This window comes from Camelus dromedarius, chromosome 5, assembly GCF_036321535.1.
Source record: "Camelus dromedarius isolate mCamDro1 chromosome 5, mCamDro1.pat, whole genome shotgun sequence".
In the NCBI taxonomy this organism is placed as follows: domain Eukaryota; kingdom Metazoa; phylum Chordata; class Mammalia; order Artiodactyla; family Camelidae; genus Camelus; species Camelus dromedarius.
The window spans coordinates 38,708,909-38,732,701 of NC_087440.1; the positions used below are offsets into that span (position 1 = coordinate 38,708,909).

Here is a 23,793-nt window from a genome sequence, read left to right on the forward strand (position 1 = left end):
TCCTCATGTTTTAATATATATATATTTAATATATGTTAATGTGTATTTTATATATATACTTAATATATGAGTTTTAGTTAACAGAGCTATGATTGGAGAAGAGACTAGTCAGGATAGTTGATCACGGCAGATATTTACCTGAATAAGACATTTAGATGGAGAAAAATACTCCCACCAATGCAAGTAACTGTGAAGCAAAGTGAGGAAAAAAGTCACATTCTAGTAACATCTTAATTACATCATTATGGCAAGAGGAATATAAAATTTGAGGAAGAATAATGTAGGGCCTGAAATTCTTCCATTGAGGGAGGGAAAAAGGTTCTCCAAATTGCAATTACACCCTCTGATCAAAATGCACGCACCACGACAGTGCTGCCCACTTCAGTTTTCTGCTCACAGAGCTGCCCGCTCCCTTCAGTGCCTGGAGATGATCCGTGATTAGGTTAAAGGCTGAATCTCCTGATCTGGGCTTTCCTTTTACGCTTCTGTCTAATGTAACTATCATCACGTTTGCTTCCCTGGTGGAAGGCTGTGCTGTCACAGCCCCTAATCATGACCAAGTCTGAGGATTCAAACAGGAGGAGAAAGTTGATATTAGAGCAGAGGCTCTTATTTATCCACACAGAGACTGAGAACAGGCCCAGACAGCAAATGCAGAGAGAATACATGACAAGTTAATGGCATTTGGATAAAAACAGAATTTTTGAATTTTGCCTGAAGGTGACAGGCTGATTTCCATCCAGTTTTTTAAAGAAAGTCATTCTACAATTTGTTTTTAATAAGACAGCTATTGATTGATAATTCTGATATGACATTTCAGCTCTAAAAGTGACACAAAAATTCTGTTATTTCCCATTTCTAAGCCCCAGTGATGAAATATTTCAAGTGTAAAGAAGAAAATTTTTGAGTTTTTGAATGTGGGAGTTGTAGTTCACCAAAGTATGAGGTGCCGAATGCCATCTCCACCCCCCACTCCAGAAGCTTAATGCAGTAACCTAAACTTGTGCTATAGGAAATGAATTACAGAAGCAATCTACCCTAATTTGTTAACTTATTCAAATAACAGTTATTATACTTAACTATGCTAAAGATTATCTTTTTTGTGGCAGATTGTTTATTTTTTGATGAGCCTAATTACTGATTTTCTAAAAGTAATTTACATTTATTACAAATACATCTTTTAAAATGTGACAGAGAAATGTTGTTCCCATAATGTATTATGAAAAAAGTTACTATTTAAAAACACATTATTTAATTTGAAAGATGAATGGCAAACATCATTATTTTTTTCCTGCAACACCTGTGCCCTAAGCTCATTAAAATGTGTGATTCTCTGTAGAGCTGCTTGAAATGGGGAGTGAGGGGGGAATCTATATCATATATACCCTAAAAATAAACTCAGTATGCAAAATTGAAGAAAAGCATCCTACTTACTAATATAGCTCACCTAATTTTCTATCTTTCAGACCCTATTTACAATTGGCTGCAAGTGAGAACAAAAGTAGGAGAGAGAGAAATGTATTTTCTGTGAAACATGTCCACCCTGTAATCATACTCTCTATCAGTATGCAGTAAAACTGGCCATTAAGGGAGAGTAGCTGCAATTCCATAAGCTGCTTCAAAACAAGTTCTATTAGAACCAATTGTACTGCTGGCTCTGCCAACCTCCACAGAAGGGCTGGAGAGCCTGGCTGATTTCTGTTTTCTGAAAGGGGATAAAGGCTTCAAAGCAGTTCTGAGCATGACATCACATGACTGTGACCCTCACCAGTCGTGCCGAGATCCCGTCTGGAGAAGCCTCTGGGGTGCATACCTCCCTTTTTGATGCTCCGGGGATTTTTCCTCTCCCTTACGCAGATAGAGAACTAAAATGAAATGTAATGATACTCCGCTCCATCTTTAGACGTGGGGTAGGGAATGAGCTGATGGGCCTGTGCAGTGCTCACATCTTCCGGGCAGGGACAGTGTAAAACTATCAGCTAGCCTACCTGCCAGTTAGCAAGATTTGGTGGAAACCCTGTGGTTCGATGCCTGGCCCTGTCTCAGACAATGGGAGAAGCAGCCAGATTTTACTTCTGCAGAACTCACATCGCCCCCAAGTGACTTGTTGTCAGCCTAAGGCCATTTAAGTAGCCATATTTACCGGGCCTATTCAGTTTTTTCGGTATCATGTAGACAGAATATTTGGATGCCTAAACTTTTCACCAGTCATTAGCATCAGGTTACCTGGGTATACATATTAAAATATTACCAACAATGACAAGTTATTTAATTTCAAAATCTTGACACACCTTCGGTGTTAAATGTCAGGAACACATAGTAAGATTGTTTGGTAATTATGAAGTTTCATGTCTGTCAAAGCTTACTTCCTGTCATTGTTCTTCCTATAAGATTCAAAGAAGCAAAAGAAAAAGCTCTGCTTTCTTAAGCCATTTGAAAACCATAAGTTAGGGTGCTTTTTAATCAGGAGAATAAAATTCACAAAATTCAATGTGCTTTTTTTTTCCAGAAGTAAGTTCTCAAATGATAACATTATTGTAATGCATTCTAGAGGAACTATCACTTAGAATAGCAGATACAGTCTGCAACAGTAACAAGCGTTTTTTTTTTAAGATTTTTGGAACAGGTTTTTTATTTACTGTGTTCTAATTAAAAACCCACTGAAACTGAGAAGTTTTCACACGATCTAACGCAGTATGCATTTGTACCAATTTTCAGGTACACTGCTGTGCTATTCACTATTTTCATTTTTGTGTCATCTTTCTATAAAAAATAGGTCGGTTACAGCAAATCACATCAACTGGGTGGACCCAGATACTTTTGCCTAATTTAGAGGAAGCGTATAATGTATGTCTGGAGAGCCTCCTAGGACCTGCCTAAGAGATGTACTTTGCACTAATCTTTTTGCTGTATTCTGACAGTTATTTCTTCATAATGCTCATCACAAGCCTCTGATCTTTGGTGAATGATTTAACCCTAAACTTAAGGCTGGAGGGATAAATCCTGTAGTATAAAAATTTAACTCATCACATGCAGCCAGCATATACTTTTTTTCCCCTTTTGGTTTGCTCTGGTTTTCAGTGTTATGTTAGTGTGTGTGTGCGTGTGTATTTGTGTGTGTGCGCATGCGTGCGTGCGTGTGCTGTATTTACTTTGGGTGTATATATTTCCTTCAGAACCTTTTAGCTGTTTTGCCGTTGCTACTTTAGTGATATGTAAATAGTTGGTGGCCCATAAATTTTAGATTTTAGGCAATTGCTTGTATTTGTGCATGCTCACGTATACACACATACAGTAAAAAGTGCTGCTGCTCAGTCTTTCTAAACTGAGAAAGCTGTAAAAGCAAACTTTTCTCATGTACACAACACAAATTCTTACTGTTAATTGGTTGACATTAAGTCTTTAATATGACCCAGAGCTGACCAAGCAGGTTTAAGAAACTACTCCTGGTGATAGTGGATTAATTTTTCACTAAAAAATGTAAGTGTAATCTTATCTTATTTACCTTTAAAATCAATTCCATAAATCAAGGTTCTGGTGGATGTGAAGTGTTTTTGAATTGTCTAGCATGTCTGAATAACTAGCCCTGCCATGCTAAATAAAAAAAATGTTATCACCCATCACACACATACACACACTCAGATCTGTATCTCAGCCAATTTGGCTTGCCGCTTTCCATGTGGGCCAAGTTGAAAGAATTGATTATCCAGAGGAATTTAAATTCCAGCATTTGGTAAGACCAGATTTGCCTCACCTAAGGATTCCCTACTCAGTGGCCATCTTTCAAATGAGTCATGTCCTCAGCATTTGAACAATGCACCAAGCTCTTTCTTGGGTTACTGCATTATTTTACTGTACCAAATTCCATCCCATCTGTTCCTGTCTGTCTCTCCCTGTTCTTGATAACTTGCCTTCTTTCCCCAGCATCCTGTGGCTCAAGCCAAACCACATTTGCTTAAGTCTTTCTGACTCTTAAACAGGTTGCAAGATTAAAGAGAAAGAGAGAGCAAGACAGAAAGAATGAGAATATTTAGTTCTAGACGAACAATAAAGCAACCTGGCATCAGACTTCAGAACTCAGTTTAAACCCTGACAAGCAAAAGGCTGCTTTATTTCAGAGCTGGTCAGAGGACCTAAAGTAACTGCATCCTATATTGCCTAAACCTGGAATTTAATTGTTTCCTTACACTCAACAGGTTGGTTTTAGCTACTTAGAAATATGAAGAACCAATTGAGTCTTAACAAATTTGCTATCTGAGCCATCAGAAGAACAGAAGTAATTAAATCATTCTCATTTGCACAATGCTGTCTGTACTTTAAATGAAATGCATTCGTATTTGAGCTAGAAGTCCTAGTTGTATCCTTTTATAGGCAAAGAGCTGAAGCATTTTTGGTATTATCACGTTATGAATATTTCACCATTATATAATAATGGAATTCCGCTGTCACACATACATCATTGAAGGAAGGGTTAAACCTCAGGGCCAAGGCTACTAGTTTGTGAATCACTGTTGCTGCCTTGCTGCATTACTTGGCATTGGCAGCCTTACATTTTCATGCTGATTTGAGGCTATCTTGAGTGTTTAAAGCTTAGCTCACAAGAAAAAGAGTAGATAAGATCCAGAGCAAAGGTCAAACAATGATTTTTCTTGTTTTCTTTAAACCCATGTCTTTAAAAAAAAATCATTGTTTTTCACACTGATTCTGAAACATTTGGGCTATTAAAATCACATTATTTCATCCTCTTCTTTTAGAACATTAGCAGGTAGTTCTAAAATGGCAGACTTCATTGGTTCCTCAAAGGGGTTTGGTTTTGCAAATGAAACAGACCTTTCTGAAAACTTTTCTGTCCCTTTTTTTGTTTCTTGTAGATTAGCCTGGCTGCAACTCAGGGGTGGCCTCATCCTTCTGCCCTGGGCTGGTCTCTGGTTCCATCCTGTCACTGCCGTTTGTTACATTGACCTCTCCCAAGATGAGTCTTTCTTCTGAATGCGGTTGTCCACATGAGCCTTGTGATCTGGATGTGTGCACTGGTTCTCTTTAGGTGATTGTCTTTGAAGTTCAGCAAAGCTGCTTGTTCTCCCGTGGATTCCTGTCCCAAGCTACCTCTACCAACCCCACTTCTCTGGCGAGACTTTCAGTTTGCCTTCTCCCCTCCCCATCTACTCTTTAACGTTCTGCAGTTCACCAAATTGATGGTCCATTAAATTCACCTGTCTGGAATGCCCCCCCTACTGACCAATTTCATGTTTCAATCTGGATTTTTTTTTAATGGTATGATGCCTATGTTTGTGGAAAGAGGTTTACCTAAAAGGCCAATATTTGATTTTATTGAAGCATAGAGAAGAAACACTGGTCCTTCTTTCAAAGTTAAGCAACTTTTAAAAGCACCATTTTATTTATTTCATTTGAAAAATAATCTATGCAGCACTTCAGGAAACAACTATAGGGTGTTGTATATTATAAACTGGTGACATTCTCCTATTAAATTATGTACAACATTTTCGTTTTTTATGCTTCTTGAGGTGGTAATGAGAAAAAAGTTTTTTAAAAAAGTGTGCCTTGCTGTATTTCTTACACCATTTATTAAAAAGCTGCTTTCATGGTAAAATTATGTTGGTTTGAGAGGAGGAAATAGCAAGGTTAAGATGTGTGAATAATTTCTGTATATATGTATAACCAAGTACAAACATTGATGTATAATGACAGTATAAAATGCTTTCATGTTTGTGATGTCTAGTGATGTGGAAAATATAAGCCTTAAATCCATTAGATTGCATGGTAATTAAAATTGGAATAATAAACATAGTTTATTGGGGGAAAAGGAAAATTAGTGATCTCTTCTACCTGTGTTCTTTACCATATTATTGCATCTGGTTCTGGAAAAATGTAACCATGTAGCAGTTTCCAAAATATCCGTATTGCATAAAAGACTTAAAAATTACTTAAACTACATGTGAAGCTTTCACAATTTTCAAAATCTTTCTGATCACTATAAAGATCTTGGAACACAAATGATTAAATGCCAGTTGCCCTAAACCAATAAAAATTTATCCTAGATTTTTTTATCTACTGATCATTAATGGTTTAGTGTGGGGTTTCAGGTATATATATACCTAATATATCTTATATTTATTTTATATAATTCTTTGAAATGGGTTTGATAGAAAGATGGTAGAAAAGTATAAAAGTTGATTATTTTTTGATTTAGACAATAGATTTAAGGTGTATTTATTTTGTGTAAGGAAATTAGCTAGAAAATAGTCCATGTTGGTCTTTACTGCTGTTGTTAAATGTAGTACTATGCCTACTAAAGTGCTTGACACATAGTAGGTACTCAATAAAAATCTGCTGAATCGAAGTATTGAATTTGGTAATATGGATGACAGCTATCTTTTCATTTTGAGAAAACGACACTAAAACACGTATAAACAATTAGAAAAAAAGATGTAATGCAATATAAAACCATACGTAATATATAATCAATTTACATCGAATTTCAAAAAGAAATGTTGTGGATTCCTATAGTCACAGGAATGACAATCACTCATTCAACTGATAATTCATTATCTTTTATCTGCAAGGCACTGTTCTAGATGCGGGGGATGCAGTGGTGAAAAAAGCCCTGCCCTCAGGCGACTTACCGACATTATGGACGAGGAACACACCGTGAGATTCAGGAGTTGTCCCACAGGTGAGGAAGAGAGCAGAGTGGTGAAGGAGGCACAAAGACAGAAGCAGCAGTGAGGGACAAGGAGAAAGGAAAGTGTTAGAAAGGAACGGAAAGTCGGACAAGAGAATGTAGTGAAGCTTTATTGCAGGGATAGTAGAAGAAAAGGTAAAGTGAGAGACTTAATGAAGGGTCTTTTAAAAAAATTAAGTTGGAGTTTTTGTATGTAATATGCTAGGTAGTAAAGAAACTTTGTAGAGTCTTCGTTTTGCCCCTGATTTTATTATTAGAACTTTAATAGTACCACACCAAGAACACTTAAAAATACTAGTCTATAATTCTACCATTTAATAGCTATTTATGTTGTGATGCCCCCTCTAATATTTTCCATATATATTTCTAAATTGATAAATCATTCTAGACTTTTTAATGGGTAGTAATTGGTTCAAAAGAGGTTTTAGGCAGACATCTAGCTGGAGTATTCAAAACGACCACAGCGGGCAGAGATTAGAGACAAATGACTCATTAGGAAGCAGCTGTAGATATAAATTAGGCTTGAGATGATAACAGAGCGCACTGACATGGTGGCCCAGTCTGGAGGGAGGAACAAGCGCTAGCGTCTTTGAAACACCTGAGAGAATTGGGATCTCCGTTGAGGTACTGGTATTATTTTATACACTGAGACAACCTAAATTTTCCTAGGGTACTAACTAATAATGCCAAGTCTAAGTCTACTGGTAAAACATCCAAAGAACAGACTGACCAAGATGTTCTGTTTACCTGTTATATGCTCACTGAAGACTTTGAAGTATTGAAGGTATTTGTTTATTAATTATGTACTTAGTACTATCACTGAATTTCTAGAATGACTTTCAGGCTTATTGAACAATGCTTTTTCAGGTTGGAAGGGATGGAATAGCCTCAATCTCTTGCCCTATGTAGGCACTACCCACCCCCCACCCCCACCAACTCACCCTTGGAAACAGTCACAATAACTCTGTCTACACATTTTAAGTGACAGTGATTCACTATCTGTTAAGGCAAGCTGTCCACCCTCCCCCCTCCCCCCCCTCCTCCATTGGGTGTGTCTCTTTGTTAGAAAGTTATTTCTTAGATTGTTAAAATCTGCATAGTTCCTCCTTCCCCTTGCCTTTAACACTGCTCACCAGTCCTGGTTCTGTTCTGATGAACTGCTCAGCACATTTCTTCTCCTTTCTCATAGCAACCCTGAAGATAGTTGAGGCCAGTTACTCATTCTCTCCCAGCTGCTATGATTTCTGTTCCTCAGTTCCCTCCACCACCCTTCATATGTCATGATTTTCAGATGCATTTCAACCTGACTGAATGTTAACAGACTCCTTGAAATTGAGGAACTGTCTTCATCCTCATATATGTAGAAAAATATCTGAACATTTAAGTGGTAAGTTTTCTCTAAAAATATATTCAAGATATATGTTTATTCTATTATTGTAAATTTCAATAAATAAATAAATAAGTAAATAAATAAGAATTCATTACTTCCTTCAGTGGCCCAGTCCAGTGCCAGACTCATCTTGAATCTTTTCCTTACATCAAATCCAAACCTAACCTGTTTTCGTATAAAGCAGAGTTCCCCTTCCATTTATTCATTCAGTCATTCAACAAACATTCACTGAGTGACTATTTGTGTGAGACATTGTGTTTGGTGTTAAAGATACAAAAGCAACTAAAATGTGGTCTCTTCCTACAAAGAGTTTACAGTTTTTCTTGTGAAAGTGCCTTTCATGTCCTTGAATAGAGAAATTTCTCCAATTTAAAAAATGACTCATTTATTTTGTTTCCTATCTGTCTCCCTACATTTTCAAAAATCTAGTGAGAAAAACAATATGCAGAATTATCTTGATCTGACTACTAGAGGTGAAGTGGTTTTTGTATTTGAAAATTTCAATTACAGAAAAAAATTGTATTTCAGATTTCTGGTCACTGAATTAATATGCATCTTATGCAACAAGAGAACAATTTTATTTCAGGGCTTTTGAGATGCTGAGTTCAATAATTTTGTTGTGTTTGCTTGGTCCAACTTAGGTTTTACCAACGCTGTAATTCCTGGGAACAAATTAGATGCAAATATGAAAACACACTGAAATGATTCAGCCATCTAAGTCAAATTATTTTAATTTCTAAATGAAATTGGTATTATTTTAGAATTTTAATGAGTGCCTAATTTTTCAAGCACCATTTAAGTCTTATATTTCAAAATTTTCTAACTTGAACCAACTAAATTTACAACTGTCTTTTTTTCTATGTATTCTTTTTCTGATGTTTATTTTGAAAAAATTCAGGCCCCTATGAGTTGAATGAGTAGTACAGTGATATTTGCATACTCATTGCTCAGATTCATTTATTGTTAATAGTTTAGCACATTCATTTCATCTTTCTACACACACACACGCAAGCTCTTTTGTGTGAACCATTTGAAATTAAATTGTAGATCTGTAAATGCTTCAGCAGTCATCACCTATGAGTAGGACATTATTCTGCAAGTCCACAATACCATCCTCACACTCAGGAATGTAACACTGATACAATAATATCTGATAATACATATTCAGATTCCTCCAAATGCCCCAATAGTGTCCTTTTACAGCTGTTTTTGCTTTAATCCAGAATCCAAAGATCGTGCATTGCTTTTAGTTTTCCTGGCTTTTCAATCTTGAACAGTTTCCCTGCACTTTTATTCTTTCTTTGGTCTTTCATAACTGACATTTCTGAAGAGCCCAGTCCAGTCTTACAGACTGACCCACAAACTGGATGTGTTCAGTTTTCTTATTGTTCAACTCAGGGTAAACTTTCATGTCAAGTATAGTACATAAGTGATGTGTTTAATAGCTGCTCTTTAACAAGGAGTGAATCATCCACTGACATTCTTGATGTGTCTTGAAGTTCACAACTTACTCTTACAGCTCATGCTTCATTAGTCTAAGGCAGGGGTCAGCAGACTACAGTGTGAGCCTAATCTGGCCCACTGCCTATTTTTTGTGTTTGGCCTATGAGGTAAGAATGGTTTTGACATTTTTAAATGGTTGAAAAAAATCAAGAGTATTTCGTGACCTTGAAAATTATGTGAAATTCAAATTTTAGTGTCCATAAATAAAGTTTTATTGGAACACAGCCATACACATTTGTTTACATATTGTCTATGGCCTGCTTTTGCACTATAACTGCAGACTTAAGTAGTGGTGATGGAAACCGGATGGCCTGCAAAGCCTAAAATATTTACCCTTTGGTCCATGACAGACAAAGGTTTCCCTGGTCTACAGTATTCTAAATTCTGACACCATTTTCTTAGAGGTAGATTTTCATTTGCAAAATCAATGCAATGTATTAGCACCTGCAATAGTTACTTTTTGCTTTCTAGCTTTTACTGAGTTCTTGATTTCAGTTTCATGTGTCCTTAGTAAATAAAATGTGCTTTGTTTCATAAACGTAAAGATTGTTTTACATCCACAATTGGCTTAAGGATTTTAATTTATTTCACTTTTATTACAGCCTGGCTTTGATTGATTTAGAGGGTTGGTCAATTACAGACCAAGTCATTACTTCAATCAAAAGCTTGAGGAAACTTGACACAACCTAAACTCGCTTCAGTTCACCAATTAACTGGAATCCTTTCTCCGAATGTTATTCTAAAGTAGTCCAAAGAAATTTAAATCCAGTCCATTTGAGTCAGTGTTTTCAAATTTATCTTCCAACACAAACAAAGGTAAAAACCATGATCAAAGATTCTTTAAGATATGCTTGGATTTCCTAAGTTCTGATCATAAGCAGCAATCTGAATTTAGCTAGGAAATCAGTAGTCACCACAGACCCCACTGTGGTCATAGCTGAGCACTCTCACTGAATGGAAAAAGTTCAAAAGGTAACAGTCTTTCTTTACTTTTTTCTTAATTCACCTCTGACAGCACTACCACCTCCCATTGTCAGGTGCCCAGGGAGGAGACACTCCAAGACAGTGGTCTTTTAGCCACTCTCTTCTCCTTAAAAAACAACCATATATCTTCCATATAACAGTGGCCTCTTAATTTGAGACTTGTCATGTATTTGCATTTCCAGAGTGAAACAAACAAAAAAAATGACATGTGAAAGTCAGGCCCATAGTATTAAGGTTTCTACAGCAAAGACGTTTTGGCCAATGCTTGAGACCATTCTGATCTTTGAAGTTATGTGAGGATTGTTTGTACTTGTGTTTTGAAGTAAGCCAGGGAATGCATAAAGCAACTTTTCTCAGTCTCTTTTTTTGTTGCAACACACAACTTGGAGGATGATTACATGTGTAAGATACTTCTGACTTTTGCCAAACATCAATAAGGAATTTCCATTCAGGAAAGGCTCTGCCCCCTTCTCTCCCCTCATGATGGGGATCTTAATGCAACTGAATGGAGTGACATTAGTCTACGGATAGCTTCAAAGACAATATAACTCATACTTAAGCAAAAAGTGATTCCTAAATATTGGTACTTTATTATTGGTTAAACATTCCTTGGGCCATCATGTCTAAGAACCACTGATGTTGAGGCTTGCACTCTCTTGCTTGAAAGGAAGTGCCCCAAAACCTGGGAAAGGGCTTCCAAAGAAGGAGAGAGAATCAACACTCCTGTTCATGGATGTTCAGCCCCAGATACTCCACAACCATGAAGAGCTTGAGCTTTCTGGTGAGTACATTCCCCAAGAAAAAGTGAATTTAAGGGAAGCAAATGTAAAATGTAGCAAAACTTGGCCTCAAATTTACATTGGAGAAACAGCCCACTTCAGTGATTTGGCCCAAGTAACTTCACTCCTTGTTAACCACAAAGGCTTAAGATATGGAGTATTAAGATTTTTCCAGATGTTCACAAAACCTTTTGTCTCTACCATGTAAGCTGCCATGTTCATCAACTTTACTATTGCTCGTTCTCCCTTCTTCATCTAATTTTTAATATGGGAAATTTGGACTAGGATAATCAGATGTGAAATGTGGGGTTTTTCCCACACCATCAGGACATAGAATGGATTTTATTAATTTAATAAAAATTAGCACTAATTAGCTAACTACATGACTCAATAAAAACTATACTAAAATTATTAAAACATTGATTTGTCTTTACCCTTAACCTGACATTAAAAAAAAAAAAATCCCAACTCCCTATAAACAAATGGGCCATTGCAGGCATAAGACAAATATTATTCAGTAAAATTTATTCAAGGACTAAAATGATTTAAGGCATTAGGAACATAAAAATGCATAAGATCCTCTTTAAATCCCAATATTCCCTAACCACTGGTTTATAAAAAATACTCTAAGGTTTATAGCATTAGTCTGGTTCTATTAGTTGATCAAGTTACTTATAGTGTCAGCAATTCAAAACAAATAATTCCCTCTGTGTGTGTGTGTTTGCTTGCTTGCAAATATGTTTCATTTATTTTAAAGTGTCTTTTTATATAGAAATCCAAGTTGCTGAATTTTATCTTGTCATTAAAATGGTATGAAAAGCAAATCAGTCTTCTTATAGGTTCTCTCATCCTTGCCAGTCTCAAATGACTGATGATGCTTGCAGCAAGGTTTTGTGAAATGAAATCTCCTTAACTTTTCAGGAAACGTTTCCTTTTTTACATGTATACGATTTGCCCCTCTTCTAGACACTTTTTTCAGTGTTCTAAGTTCAGGATTATTCTCTTGTAATATTATACTAATTATATAAACTATATGGAAAAACATTTTTAAAAGGTAAGATTGCTCGTTATTTAAAGTCATTTTCAACATGAATGAACTATGTAATTGGTATATTTTTAAAAAAGATAACAGATTCTGATTGATTCAGAATGATTTGAACGGCAGAATATTCTTCTTAACTTAAGGGTCTAATTATTTAAGTCATATGTGACTTATTGGCCACTTAAACATTTTTAAACAAAATTTAATCTTTGATCATTCAGCATCAGCATAATGGTTACCAATTATTGAGTAAGTCAGAGGAAATCAGGCTAAATCAGTAAACACCTCTGGATATTTTTCAAATTGATCTAAATAATAACAAAATAAATCATTATCAATTGAGTGCTTACCATGTGCCAGGCACTGTTCTCATATTATGCCCATTTTATAATAAGGAAGCTGAGGACTGGAAAGGTAGGTGTTGAGCTGCACCCTGCAGGCCTGCAGTCCCTGTACTTGCCCAGCCTCCAGATCAAAGAAGGAGCCTGAAGTCAGCGACAGAGATATCAATGATTTAATGGATGGGGGATCTTACATGTCTGAAACAAGGTTCTGGAGCTGCACCCCATCATGTGTGGCGGCTGGCAGGGCAGGACAAGGTGGCAGTCTTCTCTGCCAGGGGAAGGGGGAGATTACCTGTTATGGGGGGAACTGACATCAGATTGGCTCATTGGCTGCCAGTGAAACCAGCAAAGGGGCACACCCTTCACTGCCCCTTTGATAAACTATCATAGCGAAGACAGTTCTGATCTAAAAATTAGAACAATCACTGGTTGGGGCCAGGGACAAGTACATGGACATTTACTGATTAGGCTTTTTGATTAAGAGGGAAGATCAGTTGAGTAGGGTGTAGGTGAGGCAGGGACTAGTCAAACAGGAGAGGTGCAGAGAACAAGAGAACAGCCATCTTGGGTGGCCTGACCATGCAGTAGGCTAGTTATTATTTGTTTCCTTTTCATAAAAGCAGAGTGCAGAGGAAAAAAGCTGTTTTAGAAACTTACTTTCCACCTAGATAAATAAAGATTTAACAGAATTCACTTAACATCTATACATATGTTACTAAATTTCCTGTCTCTATTACTTATTGAACATATAATTCACGCCAAAACTGAAGAAAGGACTTTCATTTTAAAAAGCATTTCTTATAAAAATTCTATACGAAGAAATGATAGCTAAATTAGCACTTGAAAAAGGCCAAAGAAAATTATATACTGTATATAATTATGCCTCATTATGACCTCTGCACATTTTCCAGAAAAGTTAGGCATTAAAAACACACACAACAGGAACACCTTAAAGGTCAGAGCCTGATGAAAGAAAAATGCAATAGTTAATTATGAAGGACGAGATTAATGTTCTAGTTGGAACATACATTTTTGCTTGAGAATACTTTAAAATGTGCACTTTCCCTTTCATGTGTTTTGTTTCATATCTGAAAGAGGTGGTAGAGAGAGAAAATTCAAAGTATAAATTAAATTTTAATTTAATGAAATGAAAATGTGGGCTTTTTATGTGATTTTCCTTCACTTGGGTCTTTTTTCCCCTAAAGGTAATCTAGTTTTAAAAGTAAATACTGAGGTCTCAGTTTGTAAAAAATTTATCTCAAAATTTCTCATTATCTTCAAGAGATACTTCTAAGACAGCAGAGTTCCTGGATCATATTTGCTAGATTTCACCCTGGCAACCCACCTAATATTTAAAATAACAACAAATGACAACTTTTTAAACTTTTTATTAGAAAATAACTCAAGATTTACAAAATATTGCAAAAATTAAAATAGGACACTAACTGCGTTTGCCTATTGTTAATATCTCAGTCCATTTGCTGTATCATTTTCTATCTACTCAACCATATTTTTTTTTCTGACCTTTTGAAGATAAGTTATATACATCATGGCCTTTTATCCCTAAATATTTTATTATATTTTTCTTAATAAGGATATAGGCATTATTCTCTTATATTAAATAGTGCAGTTATCAACTTCATAAATTTACATTGATGTATTTATATTTATGGATATAAATATATGATATATTTATGGAATCTGTTTATTTAATCTACCTTTTACATTCTAATTTTGTCAGTTTCCTTAATAATATCCCCTTGTAGCATTTTTGCCATCTTCAGGACACAATTTAGGTCTTGAATTTAGTTGTCATATCTCTTTAATCTCATTTAATCTGAAAACATTTCTCCAGCCTTTCTTTGTCTTTTTACGACATTAGCAATTTTGAAGAATAGATTCTCTCTTTTTAAATAGATTAGTCCTCCTTTTGTGTGTGTCTGATCTCTCCTCATGACTGAATTGAAATCATGCGTTCTCAACAGGACTATTGCATAGGTGATTTTCAGTCCTTCTCAGGTTGTTATATCTAGAGACACACAGTGTCCATCTGTCCCCCATTAGTGATGTTAATTTTGGCCATTTTATGCAGAAACACTTTAAAACAATGCAAATATCCTGCCCCTTCTCAAAAATTTCCCTTTATTTAGCATCACTGATAATTCTTGTCTGAGTCAATCCTTACCAAAATGGTTGCAAAATTATGATTTTCCAACTCTGCCATTCTCTTCACATTCACCAGGTGGCCCTTGGTATTCCACAATAAGTAAGATTCTCCTTTCTCCCCTATTGACCTATTTATCATAAATATGAATTCATTAATTTCTTCCTTTCCCCAATTATTTATAATTCATTACTATACTGAAGTTATTTTGATGCAGAGATTGTTCCAGATTTGGCTAGTGGGAGCCTCTTAAATCTAGCTCTTCAATTCTTATGACATCTTTTAAATAATCCCTTGCTTTCTTGTATAACAAGGTGTTCGGTCTTTATCTTGTACCAACCTGCCCCAGTTCTTTAATCAACCTTGGTTCTTTTTAGTATTGGTTGGTATTAGAGACTGAGATCTGAGTGGTAGGTGTGCTTAGGGCTACTGAGGTGTTTTTGCTTTTTGACTCTTTCAGCCAACAAATCTAGGAAATACACAAGAGTGTATGTACATACACGTACAAAGGCATATTCATACCTGCAGACGTATACACACACGTACAGACCTGCATATACACATACATAGACTTACTTTAGAATTCAGGAGTTGATACCAGTCCCTCCAATTTCAACTCATCTCACAGATTCTTTCTTGACTTCTCCAGTTCCATATTTGTATTTCTCTTCTTCCACCATGGGAACCCTGGAGACCAACATCAACACATTTACTCATTTGCTGAAGAATGTAATACATTTAAAATGGTTTCAGAATTGCTTCAGAACCATTATAAACAAACCTGCTAAAAAATTTCCATATTCATTTACAATTCCCCCATCCCCATATTGTTCCCATACCCTCCTCCAACCCTACTCAAGACTGAGGGTGTGTGGTCAAATACTGTGCTCCAAAGTTCCTAAGTTAGATGTTGTGACTAAGTTATTGGTTCTTTCTCCTCCTCTCTTCCTCCCTCCCTTCTTTCCTTCTTTCTTTCTCTTATTTCTTAATTTCCTCCCTTCAGTTATGACGTTCATTTAAAATAAAATTAAGTTCATGTGTTTCCATTTCCTTTCAGTTTTAGGTTATTTTTTCTTCCTTCCCATATTTATGGGCTTAATGTTATTTTGGGGGTATGTAAGATATTAACTTGCTTTCCATGGTTGAAGCTACACAGAAAGGTATATTCAAAACACTGTCACTTCCTCCCCTATCCCATCAACCTTATTTCCCCTCAGCCCTTGTTAAGTTTGAAATTCCATTGTCTTTCGGCTTGTTTTTCCTGTTTCTTTCTGTAATAGTAAGCAGATATATATGACTATGTTCTTATTTTTCTTTCTTTCCAGCACAAAAGGTAGCATACTACCCATGTCTTTTGCCTTTAATTTTTTCGTTTAATAGTATCTCCTGAAAAGTCACTCCATATCAGTTCTTGAGATCATCTTCATTCTTTTCTATAATTATATAGCACTCACTGAAGTCACAACTTCTTTGAAGCCCCTTTGTAAATGCAAAAGGAGATTTGGAGTATATTCCATGACCATATTAAGTAAAAGGATTCATGACGAGAAATTTTCTTCAAATAAGGTGTTGGCATAAATGCCTATATCTGCTCTGTTTGTTTTCTAAGAGCAGCTGTGTTCTGAGTCCATGTTTTCAGGCTTCTTTTGACTTTCCTCTAGCAGTGAGCCCTATCCTCCAGTCTCTTAATTACACTCAGTGCCATCCTTACCCCCACCAACAACTGGCAACTTATTCTAGGTCTAGAAACATGCTTAAATATGTGTTGTCATCAAAAACTTTCTCTCAGGAGTGTCACCTCTGTTGTACCACTGCACAAAGACTCCCAGCTGAAGGGGCCAGTCAGGATGAAATCCATCCAATATTCTGCCGACCGAATCACACCAGCACACACGTGGGAATATGTCTCCCCAGAGCAAGGGTCAGATTTCACTAATTTTTAAAAAGGCACCACAGAGTCTAGCAACAGCTTCATCCCCAATCCTTCTTCCTGATCATGTGACCGTAGTATGTCCTACATTATCTGAATTCTCAGCAGTTTTAGGCTGGTGTATCTCTCCCATCTGCTCTCCCTCTGCAGTCTTATTTCTGCCCTGTCCATTCTACTGAAATGGCTCAACTACAGTTCCTCAGGAGATTATAATCCTACCAACCACAAAGGAGCATCTGGCACTTGAAACCTTTCTTGAAGGCCATTTGTCCTTTGACTTCTGAAGCCCACAATTCTATTTTCTGCCTCCTACTTTTGACACATGTGTCTCTTTCCTCCCTTCTCTACTCAAGGTCTTTCTCTAGGTTTCCTTCTTTTCCTCTCTTTTCACTCTGGAGATCCTGAGTTATTTTCTACTCCCATGATTTCAACTTACCTCTAGCTGTGCGTTCCAGCCTTTCATCACTACGCTTGCCTTTGCTCAGGAATTCTAGATCTAGGTCCATTTATCCAACTGCCTTTTCAGCTAATGGTTTCCTTAGGACCTCAAACTTTAAAACCCAAACTGTTAATATTTTTTACTCTTACATGATTGTCTCACATAAAGACATTAACATTTTCCCATTTGTTCAACATTCAAATTTAGGAATATCTCTTCTCTCTCGCTCTCTCTGTCATTCTCTCTCTCTAACCCTCTCTCTAACTAGAAGAGGCCTGATGATCCTTCTTCCCCACATTTTGAAAGCTTCCTTGTTTAAATACTTCCTATTCTCACTGCCATCCTAATGCTGAGAATCCCCATGACTCACACATAGTTCATAGCAGTGATTTTCTGATTCCTTATTCATTTTTGGTTCAGGCATAGTGATTATCACTTTGCCTCACACATTTCATTTAATCAAGTCCTTTGTGAATATCTAAATTTGTGATCTACTAAAGCTACAGACAATGCTTGTGAAATATAGCCTTATTTTGAAGGTAAGTTAATAACTTTGGGACTCTCAGTCCTTAGTCTGTAGAAGACTGGAGGAGCTTGTGCAAATGAAAATTCCCAGTCCCCTGATCCAGTAGATCTGGGGTAGAACCTAGTAAGTGTCTGTAGAACACATGCATCAGGTTATTCTTTGCAGGTATTACACTGACCAAGCTTTGTTAGTCATTCCTCCAAGCAGTCCCTAACCTACTACCCAATCTATGTTGGAGATCGTATTTTTCACACATATTTATAGATTACCTGCTTTCAAAAGTGATGTGTGATGTGAGGCAGCTTATAATAAAAATCACAATTCAGTGGAAAATCATTACTATAATAAAAGACATGAGCCAAAAATAAAATAGTGAGGGAATAATTATTTGAAAATCCAGGCTAAGGGAAAGGACTAAAACTAAGCATAAAAATTGACTCTAAGCTTCTTAACAATCAAGATAAATAAGAAAACATGACCAATGAGGGTCTTCCTTATCTAATAAAAGGAAGTAACTTTCTTCTGCACCTGAATTTTGGGAGAAATTTGCCGTGTGCGTCTTTATTTGGGGACCACTGAATAACATGATAGATAATGGGATTTAAATCTATTTTTCTTTTTTAAAAAGAAGTCCGCATAGAGCGACTTCTTACAATAAGCTTAGATGAAAATTGAGGGCATAGAATGTTTGCATTTGGAGAATCTTGAAAATGCCTAATTGGGGGATTCCTTCAATAATTCCTTCCAAGTATCAATAGTCTCAGCTAGGCTTTTGACAGGAGATGAATAATACACAATGCAATTTGAGGATACCACTCATTTGTACTCACACATAGTCTACATTTGTGATTGAAAAAAAAAAAAGATCTGATGCATAGACGACAAAGATGCTGTTTCCCTGCAAAAATAAAAAGACTTGTCTGATATTTCTATCTTAATGGAGAATCACTTCGCCTCTGTACAACAGTCAGCCAAATGAGCACTTCGAACGGATCAAGGGCAGTTCTCACAAAGCATGTCTGCACAAATTGATGGAAATGCCAGAACTCTGTACCATAAGGCATAAAGGAGATGGCCTATCTTAGAAATGTTTGAGGATAAGAAGTTCCAAAGGTCTGTCTTGACCACAGAAGATCCTTAACATGACCCCTGTAAAATGTTTAATTTTGAGACCAACTGCATACCAAGAATTAACCAGGTAGATCACAAATTTTGATCCTAGGGAATTACATGTGGCAGTCAGTTGAGCAGACTAGTTTAATGTTATCCATTTAGACGTCAAAGTATGCCTGCCAAAGTTGATCATTTTGGTTTAAGGAGAATTAATATTTAGCAGCTTTTCCTGATGTAAGTTGGCCAACTGGCTGAATTGCTTGTCAGAGCCACTTCTGTAACCATATAGGAAGGCAAATCATCAACACGTGAGAGGTGCTTGTCTTGCTGTGGCTGGGTCATCTAAAGACAACCAATTTGTTCAGTTATAAAATTAAAAGGAGGGCACTTGAGATCCAGCTCTGTTTTATGCCATTTAAAATAGACATTTCATCTGTCAAAATGAAAGCATATCCTAGTCACATTAATTTGTGCCATATTGTCCAGTGGTAATGGCTCTGAGAGAGAATTATAAGCCTTGAATCTATGTTGAGATCATACACTTAGGCCTCTTTATGGATTAAATGACCGATGATAAATCAATAGTTCCATGAAAAGTCTTAAAATGCTCCTCATTGATTGAAAGACTGCATTTTACCTTCAGAAATACATGATGTGTGCTGATTTCTCATCTCCCATTCCATAGTCCAAACCTGTTTTCCCAGTCTACCCTCCTGCCTCTTCGTGTACACTCTCTTATATTGAAGTTCTCTGAACATTTGTCTCATTGCCATGGTTAGCTTTCTGATTTATTGGATCACCCAAGGCTTTGAACCGTCATTCTAGGAATTTATAAATGCTCTATGTGTTTGCTAAATAAAAGAATGAATGAATGGTGGGTGAACGACCAAATGGATGAATATTTTCTCCTTTGTTTATGATCAAATACAAAGTTCCTAACCATAACATTTGGAGACACAGAAGGAAGAGACAAAAAGTCAAAGAGCATGATGAATACGATCTGTGTCCTTTAGCTCAAGAGGTTGTTTTGGCTTCCTAGCAAGGAAAGTTGGAATCATATCACTCCAGATTTCAAGGTACAGATTGTGGGAAGTGGATGGACTCCATCAACACTTGTCATGAAGTTACAGACCTTGTCACATTGGCCAAGTCATTGTAGTGTTCCAGTTGGATTCCTCTAATGTTCTCTTCCTGAGGAAAATCCAAAGAACACCTAAACAGTTTGAATAATGAAGACTGTAAATTCCTTAATTTTCTCATTTCTGTCCTGGTTCCCATATGTGTATCACAGGGTTGTATTTAGCCTCCAAAATTTTCAGTTGATTGATAACTGTTATGTTTAGATGCCAGCTCTTTTTCACTACATTACATGACCAAGTCAATGATTTCCTATATTTTTCACCTCATGGCACCCAAAAGAAGTGATGACTTCATACTCTGGAGTATATGGAGGAGGTTGTTCATGGAGACGGCCACCACGGGACCAGAGGGGGTCCAACCTCAGTAACACCACATTCTGATGTTTGACAGAACAGAGTCTGTCTTCAGTATACAAAGCTCTTGTCTTCAGTATACAAAATCAAATCTTGGAGTAAAATGTGATGATCAGGTCCAGTTTTTCATTCCCAGGAATTAGTTTTACTAACTCTAAACATCCAAGATAGTGATTGTTTATCTTATGTTTGAAAATTTCTAGAGGTGGTTGATTGTCCTGCTACGGGAACATTGTTCATGGACAGAAGTCCTCACGTCAGCCACTTTGCTCCCTACTGTTTACAGTCAGATCCTTTATCTTCTCATAGAGGAGAATCAATGTTCTCATGAAAACTATCCCTCAAAACCTTGTCTAAGTAAATTGTCCATCTCTTTTCAGGTAAATAAGGCCAATCCTTTTGGTCTGTTATCCCAGGGTTGGTTTCCTATTTCTCAATATTGTATTTTATCTTATTTTGGGTTCTCTAAATTCACTATAATTTCTACACATATTTTTTAAAATACATAAATCAAAACTTGAGAAATTATTCTATAAAAATCTGGTCATCACTGCATATGAGCATATGGGCTCACTCTCCTCTTACTGTGGTCACTGGCATTCTCATGCATTATTGCGTTTAAGTGTAGTCGATTGATACCATTTACACCTATTTTTAACAAACAGATGAGAAAATGTGGACAAGGGACTCAAATAATTCAACTGTAAATATTAATGTTAATCATAACTGTTATTGAAAAAAGCACTCTAGTTAATAGTGCTTGACAAATGTTAACTCACTTGGTTCTCACAATTAACCAGTAGACACATTAGTATTCCTATTTTATAGGTGAAGAACTGAGGCTCAGGAACATTGGGTAACTTGTCCAGGGTTGGTCTTGAATTCAAGCAGTTTAGTTGTCTGACCACTGCCACTTAGTGTCTCTAACAACAGTAGTTTAGAAAAATAATGGTCAAACCGATTTGCACTTTGTACATTATTCAGGTTCTTTTGTTGTTACCCTGATACAGAAGCCAATGCAGATGAAAAGGTGACTTCTATCTTCGAACTTTATCAGTTGCTTCCTTAAGAGGACCAAGTACAACTTTAAAAGAGTTAATGCTCCCTAAATATGCTTCTAAATGTACTTTCCTAATCCATTATGGTAATTCTTTATTGAGGTATATTTGACATACAACATTACACTAGCTTCAGGTGTGGAACATAATGATTTGATATTTATATATACTGTGAAATGATTACCACAATAAGTCTAGTTCACATCTGTCACTATGTATAGTTATACAATTTTTTTCTTTATGAAAACTTTTAAGATCTACTTTCTTGGTGATTTTCACATGTATAATACAATATTAATTATAGTCACCACACTGTACAGTACAGCCCAGTGACTTACTTATTTTATAGCTTGATTTGTACCCTTTGACCCCCTTTTACTTCTTTTGCCCATCCACATCCCTTGCCTCTGCCTCTGGAAACCACCAATCTGTTTTCAGTATCTATAAGCTTGTTTTGTTTTTGTTTTGGTTTTTGTTTTTTGGTTTGTTTTTTTTTTTTTTGAGATTACATGTCCGCATATAAGTGAGACCAAAAAATATTTGTCTTTGTCTGACTTATTTCACCTTCATTCTTTTTTTATGGGGGGGATAATAATCCTATGTGTGTGCACACGTGTGTATATGTATATACACACACATACTCACATTTTATTCGTCCATTCATCTATCAGTGGACACAGGTTATTGCCATATCTTGGCTATTATAAATGCTGCAGTGAACATGGGGTACATATATCTTTTTACTTTAGTGTTTTTGTTTTTCTTCGGATAACTACCCAGACGTGGAATTGCTGAATCACATGGTAGTTCTGTTTTTAATTTTTTGAGAAACCTCCATACTATTTTCCATAGTGGCTGCACCAATTTACTTTCCCACTGACAGTTCACAATGGTTCCCCTTTCCTCACACTCTTTCCCTTTGTTATTTGTTGTCTTTTTAATAATCGACATTCTAAGAGGTGTGAGGTAATAGACAATCATGTTGCTTCAAGAAAAAAATCTTGTTTATTAAGCAGATAGTTATATAGCATCCCCTATGTGTCCACATGATCTTCTAGGTGCTTTACAAATACAATCCATATAAGCCTACGAAGTAGACTCTACTTTAAATATGGAGAAACTGAGGACAGAGAGGTTAAACAATTGCCCAAAGTCCCAGAAATAGCATGGAAATAGAACTGGGATCTGAACCTACACCCCAGAGACCATGATCCTCTATTGCTTGCTATGCAATGTGTTATTTATAGGATGTATGATGACTGTTATAATCCTTTTATTAAATTTAAAACCATGAATTGTGTATTTGTTGGTAGGTGTGTTTAGGCAGACATATGCATACTGATGCACCTTTTACAAATCTAAATGGAAATGAAAACAAGCTCTCTTACCCAGAAATAGCTTTATTTATGGTAACGTATGCCAAGAAACCTATGTTCAAACACACATACAGACCTCAAGTTTCAAGATTTCCGGTGCAGTAACATAAACAGGAAGTCACTAAAATTCCTCCCCCAGTTTGAGATACCTGAGTTTTCTAGTGGATTCCAAATTTGGTGTCCTGACTCCAGCTCCAAGCAGCAGAGCCCAGACAGGGCTGAGCACCTTACAAACTGTCCTGGACTCCCCCATCCTTAAACAGAGGAGCCTTGAAAATATTTCAACCTTGAACCCACGTAAGCATCACGTCTGCCTCTGCTTTCATTACTGGAGAGGATGCTGTGCAACTATGATGTATCTGTCATTTGTGACGGCAACTGCATTAAGGACATCACTTTTACAGTATCAAATGTTAGTCATTGTGTCTCTCATTAAAAAGGCTGTTCAATTCAATTTAAACAAGGAATTTTATCACATGACACCCTCTACCTGGTTAATTTTAAATAATCTAATTTGGAAACATTTGGAAGTTCTTTTATATCTAATTTCCCTATGAGGGGCTTAGGCCATTTTGACCTTTGTTGAAATCAGCATATATTTCAGTTTGGGGAAAGAGAAGAAGGAATGTTGCATCTTACAGCTTATGGTTGATGTGTACAGTTGCACCTAAAACAAGACACTAACAGCTACCAAGTGGAATATTAAAAGATACTATAGAAAAATATAGGTATTGCCTAAGCAAGCAGTAAAAGCTATAGGCAGTGCTGCTTAAAAGGGGGTAAGTTTGATGGGTTTTGGACACATCACCAACCACAGTGGAGGAAGAACTCTGGGCATTGGAGTCACAGGGCCTAAGTTTGAATCCCAGCCCTGCCACCCACTATCCATATGGCTTTAGGCAAATTACTTATCCTTTCAGAGCCTCAGATCCCTCAATCATGTAATGAG

At 36.5% G+C, this 23,793-nt stretch overlaps 1 protein-coding gene and 1 long non-coding RNA gene across 4 annotated transcripts in view; both read left to right on the forward strand.

Annotated features, from left to right (window-relative positions):
- Positions 1-8,296, forward strand: part of AKAP6 (A-kinase anchoring protein 6) — a 491,494-nt gene extending 483,198 nt beyond the window's left edge. The window contains exon 15 of one of the 3 annotated variants that reach the window (XM_031453560.2): positions 4,872-8,295. The gene's annotated coding sequence lies outside the window, so the exon portion shown is untranslated. Of the gene's footprint in view, positions 1-4,871 lie in introns of all 3 variants that reach the window. The other 2 variants (XM_064485883.1, XM_010986148.3) reach the window with 2 other exon arrangements.
- Positions 8,297-10,006: 1,710 nt separating this feature from the next.
- The window catches only part of LOC105094203 (uncharacterized), a 69,912-nt gene continuing 56,125 nt past the window's right edge, over positions 10,007-23,793 (forward strand). Inside the window, exon 1 of the long non-coding RNA XR_010381139.1 lies at positions 10,007-11,361. This is a non-coding gene — a long non-coding RNA (uncharacterized LOC105094203). The remainder of the gene's footprint in view (positions 11,362-23,793) is intronic.